The sequence below is a fragment of the Lampetra planeri genome, chromosome 72 (genome assembly GCF_965212315.1).
Source record: "Lampetra planeri chromosome 72, kcLamPlan1.2.h2, whole genome shotgun sequence".
In the NCBI taxonomy this organism is placed as follows: domain Eukaryota; kingdom Metazoa; phylum Chordata; class Hyperoartia; order Petromyzontiformes; family Petromyzontidae; genus Lampetra; species Lampetra planeri.
In genome coordinates this window covers 1561727-1574043 of record NC_136177.1, presented here as the reverse complement: position 1 = coordinate 1574043, position 12317 = coordinate 1561727, and positions in this window count along the sequence as shown.

Below are 12317 nucleotides of genomic sequence, written 5' to 3'. Positions count from 1 at the left end.
GTAACGTGTCGGAGTGTAGTGGATAGTAGTGTAGTGTATAGTAGTGTAGTTTATAGTAATGTAGTGTATAGTAATGTAATGCACGGTAGTGTGTAGTAGTGTAGTGTATCGTAGCATAGTAGTGTAGGGTATAGAAGTGTATAGTAGTGGTGTATATAGTATAGTAGTGTACAGTAGTGTAGAGTATAGCAGTGTAGTGTATAGTAGTGTAGTGTATAGTAGTGTAGTGTATAGTAGTGTAATATCGTTGAGGACTCTTGGACGCCGGGGTTGAGGCACACGTATTTATTCCGCAACAGTTGTCACAACCGCGGACATACAACACTGGAGGGGGTATCGGCCCCCTCACCCGGCTAGCTGGGAATACACTGCTAGCTATCTCTGACCTACCTCCTAGTCCTCCACTAACGGGCTAGGGGAGGCTGTCTGGCCCGACACTGGTAAGTCGGGCTACGGTACCCGGAGTCCCAGAGCACTAGCTCTGGTTCTCGGGACCACGCCGCTGGCTCAGTCCTGCGCGGCCCTGACAAGGGCGGCGACCCAGGGGAGTCCAGGGCTCTAGCTAGACGATCTTCGGTCTTCACTGGTTTAGCTTTAACATTGTTCCCCGAGCTCTCCGGCTCATCCCCTTTTATACCAAAACCCCCCGCTGAGGGGTGGGGCCAGCCCCCCAGGCTGCCCTGTGCGGACGTCGTTGAGAGCACCTCCCCGTGCACTCACGAAGCCCCGCCCACTGTGTTTGTTTCCCGTGTGATCCTATGTATACAGCCCCTCCGTAACACCCCTACATCACCCCCCCCCTGTACAGCTCGCAGCCGTCCCGGCTGCACCAAACGACAATAAAAGATTATTTACCCCTCGACCCCGCGTGTGCCTCGCAATTTTTTCAACAATAACGCGAACGAGAACAACAACAAGAACCAGAAAAGCAAGAAGGGAAAATAACCCGACGCACCGCACCCCCGAATAAATACGAAATCCGTAAAACCAACGTATATACAATTTGCAGGGAACCCCAGCACACACACAACACACAGTGAACACAACATAAGTACAATCCAATGTGCCAGGAACACACCACCGACGCAGCACACAGTGAACATAACATGTGAAAAATATTTTTTCTTTTTTTTTTGTGCATCACAAGAGTCTGCGCATTCTTGCGCGCGTCCTTGCAGCAGGCCCGTCACACGGGGCAACCCCGGATGGCGGGCCGTCGGGTGGCAACTGTCCATTTCCGAGTGAGTCTCCTCTCGATGTCGCGAGACCCTCGGCATCCCCCGTAGGGGTTGTCGGGCGTGAGCCCGTCATTCCTGGTGCACCTGGGGGCGGGACAGCCGGCAACACGTCAGGCGAGAGCAGCGGAGACGGACCCATTGAGTCGGTCGACCCCCCACATGTTTGGCCACGCGTGTGTGGAGTGGGACTTCGCACCGCAACGAAGGGTTTCAATCTGGAGGGGTGCACAAACCACCGGCGCTTCCCCCATTTGATGCGTATGCACTGAGGCCGCAAAACCTCAACCACCTCGACAGGGCCCCGCCACGGCCGCACCAGTTTAGAGGAGGTCGCGAGTGGTACCTGGGGACAGTGCAGCCATGCCTTGTCCCCCGGCTTCCACTGTAGCACGTGCGCGCGACCCAGTCTGAGCCGCTCATTATCTTTCTGACGTAGGTCGGAATTTTGCATGGCAGCATCCCCTGCCTCTGTTAATTTCGCAAGGTTAAATTTAACATGGTCGGCCAATTTAGTTTTACCCTGCGGCGCGGGGATCTGCAGCTGGGCCCGAACAGGTGGGTCAGGTTCGCGGCCATACATGAGGAAGAAGGGGGAAAATCCCGTTGCCGCATGGGGGGCCAATCTGTATGCTGCCAGGACCCCCTGAATTTGCAGGTCCCAATCGGTCTGTGAGTCCGAAACCTGCTGTGACAACATGGACGTGATGGTTCGGTGCAGACGCTCGACCATCCCGTCAGTTTGCGGGTGATAGGGAGAGGTACGAATTTTTTTCGTGCCCAGGAGCTCACAGACTTGTTGGAGCAGTTTGCCGGAAAAATGTTTGCCCTGGTCGGTCAGCAGCCGCTCCGGAGCACCTTTGTCCAGGACGTATCCCTGGACAAAGGCCTCCACGATGGCTGCTGCCGACTGGTTGGCCAGGGGCCAGGCCATAGGCCAGCGCGTAAAGTACTCCACCCCGGTCAACATATATCTATTGCCCCTGGGGGTGGCGGGGAATGGGCCCAGAATATCCAGCGCGACAAGTTCGTTGACTCTGGAGACTCTGATAGACTGCAAAGGCGGGTTTGACTCCCGTGCTGGTGGTTTCCGTTGCGCACACCGAGGGCATGACCCCAACAGATCTGCGACATCCCTTGTCATGCCCGGCCAAAAAAAATCAAGCTGGAGCAAGGCGAGGGTCTTTTGGGTCCCCAGGTGGAGGAGGCGCTCATGAGCGGCCCACACCACCTTACCCCGTAACCCAGAAGGGACCACCAGCCGGTGTCGATGGGATTTCCCGTCCCAATGCATCAGCAGACCCGTGACCATTTCCCATGCGTCGGCATCACCCCTACCCCGCCCAGCATCCCCGACGCGACGACGCAACGCGAGGAGGGAGGTATCCTCCATCTGTAGGCGCCCCCATTCAGTGACAGGCAACCCCAACAGGGAATCTGATCCCTGTTGTGCGATCGAATTCGTCATTGACGCTGCGTCGTCTGCGGGCGCCAAGACCGGAACAGATATTTCACCCGGATGCCTGCAACGACCCGACCCCAGGAGGCATGCGCATTCGGGGGTGGTTGGCATGCGCGACACAGCGCCTTGATTGGTGTGGCGAACGCCCTTACGGTACGTGGTTTCAAAATCAAAGTCCTGGAGAACCTCCAACCATCGAGACAATTGTCCCGATGGTTGATGAACTCGCAGGGCGTACTGTAGTGCCGCATGATCTGTACGGACGGTGAAACGCTGACCGTACAGATATGGGCGGTACTGTTGGATGAAATAGACAATTGCCAACAGTTCCCGACGGGTGACACAATATCTTTGCTCCGCTGGAGACAACACCCGACTACCGTACGCGACTACCCGTTCCACGCCGTCAACCACCTGGGAAAGCACGCCCCCAATACCTGTGTTGCTCGCATCGGTGTCGAGCACAAAGGGTTTAGAAAAATCGGGGTAAACCAAGGGAGGAGCTTTAACCAGAGCGTCCCGAAGGGAGCGGAAAGCAGCCTCCTCCTCCTGTCCCCAATGAAAGCGGACCCCCTTTGACGTCAAAGCGTGTAGGGGCTTTGCAATTGTCGCAAAATCCGCGACAAAGCGTCGGTAATACGACGCGAATCCAATGAAACTCCTGACCTCTCCCACAGAGGTGGGAGTCGGCCAGGAGCTGACGCACTGCGTTTTGGCGGGATCAGTAGCAATACCTGAGCGTCCAACGATGTGTCCCAAATAACGCACAGATTCGCGTAACAGATGACATTTTTGGGGTTTAAATTTCAAATTAGCAGCCCGCATTTTGAGGAAAACCGCCCGCAACCTCTGGTGATGCTCGTCAAATGTTCTGCTAAAGACGATAACGTCATCCAAATAAATTAAGCACGAATCCCATTGCAATCCAGCCAAAACCAATTCCATCAATCGCTGGAAAGTCGCCGGCGCCGAGTGGAGTCCCATCGGCAACCGGTTGAATTGGAAGAGACCGTGCGGTGTACGGAATGCAGTTTTAGGCTTAGAATCATCGTCCAGAGGAAGCTGCCAGAATCCCGAAAGCAAATCCAATGTGGAGAAGAATCGAACTCCCGCCAAGGCGTCCAGCGATTCGTCAATCCGTGGGAGCGGGTATGCGTCGGCAACAGAAATTTTGTTGAGGCGGCGAAAATCGACGCAAAACCGCAACGAGCCATCCTGTTTCTTAACCAGGACGATCGGCGCTCCCCACGGGCTGGTAGAGGGAGAAATGATGTCGGCGGCTAACATGTCATCAACAGCCGATTTGACATGGTCCTTTTCGGCGGGACTTAACCGAAAAGGATTTTGGCGTATTGGCGCACTGTCACCTGTATCAATATGGTGACGCAGCAGATGGGTACAGCCCAAATCGAATTTGTTCTGACTGAAAACGTCGGAAAATTCACGCAGCAGTGTCCTAAGCTTTTGACGCTCTAAATCCGACAGGTCCGTCGATCCCGCACAAAGCGCCTCGAGCCACCCTTCATCAGTGTCCGAATGTGGATGCGGCCGAGGGACAGTGCCTACGTGATTCGCGACAGGTTCCTCACAGGGCACCGGCGTTGCGTGAGCAAGCACGGTCCCTTGAGGAACCACCACTGTCTGCGACCCCACATTGAGGACCGCAATGAAAGGGTCCCCGTCCCCTTTTAAGATGGTCTGGGCCGGAATTAAATGAGGTCCGCTAACCCCGGCCCTAGATGGCCCCAGCAGAATTCCCTGGTCCCCAATGCCTTTAGCGAAGGGCCGACGAAGTTTGAGAGGCACCAACATTTGTGCCCCCGGCGGTACGCGAACCGTTTTAACGACGAACGCCGGTACCGTCGCGAACGCCGTCCGAGCCGCAGTAGGGGATGGCAGAAACGCCATGCGTCGTCCCAACGGGAGCTCAATGCAGCCCTGGTCTATTAAAATACGAATCGGCATTTTGCCCAAGAAGTCCGTCCCCAGCAGGCACGGAACCGCCAGCGAGGAGGAGACAAAAATCGGGCCGGACAATTTGATATCACCGATACAAATTTGCGCTCGAATCTGTCCAATGATGCCAAGTGAGCCCCCGTTAGCAGCATAGAATGGGGCGTTAACCGGCAGTAAAGGACGGCTCTGGACAGGGAGAATATTGTAAATTAGTTCCGAAATGATGGTCGCCGATGCTCCTGTATCGACCAGGATGCGCACCTCAACCCCGTCAATGTGCCCCACCACGGCTGACGACCCTGACGATGCAGCCACAACGCGATGGGCCAACACGGACCACTGCCTGGGTTCGATCTGAGTCCCCATAGTGGTGCGTGTTGGCGCGACGGTGCGCAATGTCGGCCCCCCGTTCGTTGCGGTGTGCGAGTGTGTGACGGGTGTGTGCGTGGGCCAAACATGAGGGGTGCCGCGACTCGCCGGGTTATGTTGATGGAGCTTGGGAGGAGGGCCGGCGTCCTGTCGAGGCGTCGTCCCGCGCTGCCGAGGAGAGCGGCACCCCGAGGCGACATGGCCCCGGATGCCGCAGTTGTAACAGCGCGGGAGCGCAGGCGGCGATGACGGATGGTCGGAGCGGCTCGATCCATCCCGGCCCGCCCGTACTCCCCCCCTCTGCTGCAGTCGATGGTCGATGGCGCAAACTTCCTCCGCCGGGAGGGTGGCTGCAGCCACCGTACGCCCGGCCGCTGCCCTGCTGGCCTTCCGTCGCTGCGACAGCAGGTTGGCGTGGAGGAGCCGCGCAGCCTGGAGGGAACCCATTTCTGTGTCCTCCTGTGCAACGACGGCGATGTCCAGGTCGTCCGCCAGCAGGAGGATCTTTTCCGTTACCATCGCGTCCACGCCTTCGTCGTCCATTCGTGGGAAGGCCGTCTTCGCCAGCGCCAGGAGACTCGTACGGTACGCCAGGGGCGACTCCTTTGCACCCCGCTGGCGATCATAAAAGAGCTGCCTGCATTCCGACGATGGTCCGTAGACCGCAGCCAGCAACTGCAGCGCCATCTGTAGCGTGGAGCGTTTGTCCTTCGGCGCCGATGTAAGAGCGGCGAGGGCGTCGCTGTCGAGGAGCGCCGGCAGCGCGCGGAGAGCCTCGGCATCCGACCACTTCGCCATTTCCTGGTGCGCGAGGAAGCGCCGCTGGAAGCCGCCCCAGTCGCCCTCCTCGCCCACAAACTCTTTGAGTGGAGGTAGCCGTTGGTGCAGCGCAGCGGCCGCCGTGGAAGCTCGCACTCCGCTGTCCCCGTCACTCGGCTGGGCTTCGGCGCGAACGACGGATGGCATCGCCGGTCGCACCAGTGGTGACGCTCTGTCCGCTGGTGATGACGCGGCAGCCCCTGTGAGGCCGATGTCGGACCCGAGGTTCAGGCCGGCCACGCCCTCAGCAGCTGCTGCGGCGATGGCGGGAGATTCAAAGTTGGGCTCCGTTGAAATGGCGGGAAGGCGCACCGGTCGTCGGCTGTCCTCGCCCCGTGGCGGTCCACCAGCCCCCAGCCGTGTGATGTGTTCGAGCGTGGCGGCAGCAGCGTACAGCAGCTCCGCCAGTCTCGCGTGAGCCAGCCTCAGTCCTTCTGTTGACGGCTCCCCTTCATCCCGATGCTGCGGTAAGGATGCGTCCGGCCCCGGCTGCTCGATGCCTTCTTCAGCCGTCTCGGGCTCCACAATTTCAGCGGTGTCCTCCGCCTCCGGTACCCCGGCTCGAGCTGTCCGGCGCGTGTCCATGTTCGTGGTCGTTCACTTCTGTCACCAGATGTAATATCGTTGAGGACTCTTGGACGCCGGGGTTGAGGCACACGTATTTATTCCGCAACAGTTGTCACAACCGCGGACATACAACACTGGAGGGGGTATCGGCCCCCTCACCCGGCCAGCTGGGAATACACTGCTAGCTATCTCTGACCTACCTCCTAGTCCTCCACTAACGGGCTAGGGGAGGCTGTCTGGCCCGACACTGGTAAGTCGGGCTACGGTACCCGGAGTCCCAGAGCACTAGCTCTGGTTCTCGGGACCACGCCGCTGGCTCGGTCCTGTGCGGCCCTGACAAGGGCGGCGACCCAGGGGAGTCCAGGGCTCTAGCTAGACGATCTTCGGTCTTCACTGGTTTAGCTTTAACATTGTTCCCCGAGCTCTCCGGCTCATCCCCTTTTATACCAAAACCCCCCGCTGAGGGGTGGGGCCAGCCCCCCAGGCTGCCCTGTGCGGACGTCGTTGAGAGCACCCCCCCCGTGCACTCACGATCCTATGTATACAGCCCCTCCGTAACACCCCTACAGTAGTGTAGAGTATAGTACTGTAGTGCACAGTAGTGTGTAGTAGTGTAGTGTATTGTAGTATAGTAGTTTAGTGTATAGTAATGTAGTGCATATTAGTGTGTAGTAGTGTTGTGTATCGTAGTATAGTAGTGTAGTGTATAGTAGTGTATCGTAATCTAGTGCATAGTGTGTAGTAGTGTGTAGTAGTGTTGTGAAAAGTAGTGTCTCCATAGAGCCCAATGTGTTCACTTTCCGACCATTCCCCTGAGCTGTTGTAGCTACAGGAAATATTAATGAATGCATTTATTAACCATGTTTCTTTTATTATCATGCCTTTATAATGTTGTTAGTATATTTACGTATTAATATCCATTGTTTAAATATTATAAATCAGGGGATTTTTTTGTGAAACGGGATGTAACTCACCGATGAGACTTTGTCCAGATCTTTCAAGGATTTGTGAGTTCCTCATACAATCCAGCCTGGTTAAACCCAGGATGGATCGTAGGCAGGCTAGCATAAATGTTTCTAACCGACGAAGATGTTCCAATAGGGGGGTCCACGTTTCACAAGTGTAGAGAAGGGAGGGAATGACCATGGCCAAGAAGACCTAAAGCTTCGTGCGGAGCGATAAACCAAATCGCTTCCACACAGCGTTACGCAACCGATGAAAAAATAATGCCGCTCGACTGATTCGGAGTGAGACCTCTGCTGTTGAACCGGAGCCGGTCATGAGCACACTGCCCAGGTATGGGAAACTCTCCACTCTCTCCACAACTGCCCTATCACCAATTGTGAGTTGTGGGGGTGGAGTGTCCGATGGTACAAAATACCCAGGCAGGTGCTTAGTTTTGGTGGGGCTGATGGTAAGGCACCACCTCTTAGTGGCAAGCTCCAGGTTCAGCAGTAGCGTCTCCAACTCTTCCTCCGAGTGAGCAGCAATTACCAGATCATCAGCATACATAACATGGTTGAGCAATAGGGAGCCATCCCTTGACTGCATCCGGGCATCGATCAGCCTCCCATTGTATCTATACCAGATGAAAATTCCTCCTGTATAGCTATTGAAGGCTTCACGAACTACGTGGCCGAAATAGATGTTAAATAATGTGGGAGCCAGAGGACATCCCTGTCGCACCTCAAGGTGTACAGGGAATGGTTCCGATTCCCAGCTACGTAGTTTTACCCGGGCCCGCTCACCATCATGAAGGTCCTTAATGATCGTGAGCAGAGGGTCAGGGACTCCGAAAGCATGAATAACTACCCAGAGCCCAGGCCTACTGATGGTATCATAGGCGTTGACAAGGTCAATAAAGCAGAGATGTAGGTCTTGTTGGAATTCCCTATACCTCTGCTGCAGCAGACGGACAGAAAATATGGCATCTGTGCAGGACCGCCCTTTCCTGAAACTGCATTGGGGCTCCGCAAGCCTCTCCTCAGCATGCCTAGCAAGGCGATGTTGAATAATCCTTGCTAGGACTTTTCCCAGCATACTGAGGAGTAAGATGCCCCTGTAGTTATTACAGTCTGTGCGGTCCCCCTTCTTAAAGAGGGGACCACCAGGGCATCCTTCCAGTCTTCTGGAACCCGTCCAGTGGTCCAAACTGTTGTTATGATGTAATGTAGGGCAGTCTGTGCATAAATGCCACCCTCCCTCAGCATTTTGCTTGGGAGATCATATCTTCCCGGTGCCTTTCCTGGTCTCAGACTCTGGATCGCCTTCAGTACTTCCTCAACAGATGGCACCTCAGCCAGCCACTGACGGGATGACTTCTTCCAATATTTGAGGCACCGCAGCCTCGGCAGGGTCATGCCCACTTTGTCCCACGTTGTTATCCAGGCTGAGGGATGTCCCCTCCCCCAGGACCTTACAGCAATGCTCAGCAAATCAGCAAACCTGTTCCTGGGGGTCGGAGATTGGATCACCATTCTTTCCCCTAATGATGGTAATCGGTGTGACGCTGCAGGTTACTTTTTTGATGGAATTAAAGTGCGATTGAGGCAGACTCCATCTCCTCAGAAACCCGCGACCACCACCCATCCTTGCAGCACCTCATGGCTCTCCAAACCTCTGACCGAAGGCTGCGGTAAGCCTCCTCATTCTCCGATGTGGGATGCTGTAGCCGATGAGAGTGAGCCTGTCGCTTTTTCTCAGCCAGCTTGAACACCTCATCTGTCAGCCAGGGTCTCTGGGGAAGTCTGGACCGTGTACCCAAAGCAGCCATTGCAGCTGCATGAGCCACAGTCCTAAACCTCGCCCATTTCCCCTCGACACCAGGAGGAGTAGGGGACGATGCCAACCCCATCCGCAAGCGATTATAAAATTCTCACTTGCAACTTTCATCAGCTAGCTGCGACCATGCTACTAAGGGTTTGAATGGGGTCCTGGGTGCACACCCACCACTGGAGTGAAAGAATGGCAGGCGCATCTTACAGATGACACGTCGATGGTCAGTGGGAAGATCAGCTCCACGGTAGGTCCTGGTGTCAAGGACATGGGCCAGCATCCGCTGTTCCATCACTATGTTGTCCAGCAGATGTTCTTGCTTGGACCCGGCATGCATCCATGATGTTGTGTGGATGCGCCATGCCGGAACAGCGTGTTGGTAATTACAAGCCCATGGGCTGCACACAAATCTAGCAGCCTCCTGCCATTGTTATTGAGCTGGCCCATGCCTTCCAATCACTCCAGACCAGGTGCCAGCATCATGACCAACTCGGGCATTGAAGTCACCCAACAAGATGACTCTATCCCGAGGGACGACTTTAGCTAGCACCTGTGACAGGAGGTCATGGAAGGCATCTGACTCATCAGCCTTGCCTGCATACTTTCACGGATGTTCGTCTTCAGTGGGGGCATACGTAACCACGACCAGCACTCCTCGCCTCTGGTTGATGGGAAGGCACACCCAAAGCAGCCTGGGGCTTACAGCTTCCCACATCTCACCGCCACGCTCCCACACCCTCTTCATTCTTTTGTTCAGAAGAAGAGCCACTCCCTGTTGTTTGGCAGTCTCCTACCCCGAGAAGAGGACTGTCCACCCCTTATGGTGGCAAGAGCCAGAGCCGGTCCACCGGACCTCCTGAATGCCACAGAGATCCAGGTGGTACCAGTCCAGCTCCCAACAGAGGAGTGGCAGCCTCTCCTCCACAGTGAACATTCCACCTGGCCACACGTAGTGGTTTTTTGTTGTTTCTGGAGGAGCCCTGAGGGTAAGGATTCAATCTCCTGGCTCATAGACGCCTGTCCCCCCAGGGCTTCCAGCACAAGCTTATTAATTCAATGTTTCCGTCATGGTTTAGTGGTAATTAATTGCAGGTGGAGGGGTTACCAGTCCCTCGCACCCATCCAGAGTCCCCTTTTGGCCGCTGTGGTGTTCACACGAGCCATGAGGGGAAAGGCCAATCAGAATTGGCCCTCCCCCCAAAGCACTACACATGACAGCGTTTCCTGTCCGACACCACGAGGAGGTAGGGGGTTGTTTTGCCAGTAATAATATACTCTTTGGTTCTTTCGGTAAAGTCACGTATAAAGATAAAATAATAAATTAAATAATTGCATACGACGTTTCGATTGCAACACAAGCAATCATCATCAGGTATAAATGAAATAGCAACAAAAATCTAACCAGAAAACTATAGACATACATATAAGCAGACAGATATCACAGAGATACATAAAGAGAGAACACACATAGGCACGGATGGTTGTCCAGTATCGATGTGCTGGTCCGTTGGTGACAGAGCATGGTTACATTGCCCACAGTTTCCAGCTGGTACGTCCCCTAAGCTGCATAAGCCCTGGCAAGGACCCGTGGAAGTGGTCGAGGTTAAACGGCCACAGTGTGAACGTATACGGGTGGGCCGTCGCCGTTGGTTTGTCCATCCATCTTGGTTGAAGCCGTTTGTTCCTCCGCGGATCGCCTCTCCATCTCCAAAAATTGGTCTGCCGGTGTATGGTGTCTCCGACGAGCCGGGGATGGTGTGTTCGGAGGACGTACATCAGAAAGATTGTGTCATGCCGCCCACAGCATCTGAGCCTGTAACCGTGGACGGCCGTCGAAGACTCGCCGGGATAGAGGAGATGCCTGCTGCCGCCGAGCCTGCTGCACCTGCGCCTCCTGTTTTGCAGTCCGCATCTCCGGCTGTTCCGGTGGTGTGCACACCGCCCGAGTAGGAGCGCAAGACCGTCCTCGTCGACGGACTGGCATCGCGAACTCGGTCCAAATGCTTGCTATTCCGTTGATTCCTTGTTCTGAGTGTTGCTCCGGAATGGCGGAGAGGTTGTGGTTGTTGTTCAGTTCTGTTATTTTTCCTCTGTCTTGTTCCCCTTCGTAATTTTCCCTTCCCTCCTTGTTCCCTTATGTTGGGTGTTGATTGTTCCTGCGGATTGTCCCGCCCTTTAAGGAAGATAACTCGAGTCGTGCTTTTATAGCTCTTAATTGTCGTGCTTATTCTGCACATGGGTGCACTTACCTGTTAATTGTGTATTAGCCGGGAAGGCTACATTTTTTATTACAGGGCGGGGGGGGTGATTTAATGACATGATGACTCCTGCTGGTTGGACATGGGAAGCACGGATACAGGCACCGCTAGAACAACATTCAATCCGAAAGAGAGAGGAATCTGGGCCAAAGGTAATGGGCGGGGCTGGCTGGAATGCTCCAGGAACCCGCGCAAAGGTTCCTTGATAGGGCGTGGCCAGAGGCGGAGCCTAGCCGTGCCTGCAGGAGGAGGACTCGGGGTTCGTGAGTGGACCGTGGAACCACGCCGTGTGATCGATTGTGTGTGGAGCCAGTAGAGTGCTAACATCTAGGTTGTATATCATGAGAAGAAAGGTTGGCTTGCGCTGTGCCATGTGTGAATAAAGAAGAAGTGCCCTCTACATGACGAGTCGCGGAAGTCACTAATTACAATAGTATTTATACTTGTAGTAGGTTCTGTTCCATGTTACAATCCACCATCCCATCTCCACTACCAGTAGTCATAGTCCTAGTAGTAATAGTACTCATACTAGTAGTCATAGTCCTAGTAGTAATAGTTTTCATACTAGTAGTCATAGTCCTAGTAGTAATACTACTCATACTAGTAGTCCTAGTAGTAATAGTACTCATAGTAGGAGGTTCCGTTCCATGTTACGATCAATCATCCCATCTCTAATTATAGAAGTGATAGTCCTAGTAGTAATAGTACTCATACTAGTAGTTATATTAATAGTAGTAATAGTACTCATACTAGGAAGTGTCATAGGTTATGCACCAGGTCGGAGAGAGAATGGCTGGGGGGAGGTGGGGGGAGTGGCTGGGGAGGTGGGGGGGGAGTGGCTGGGGAGGGGGCGTGGTCTATAAGGGGGAGGAGTCG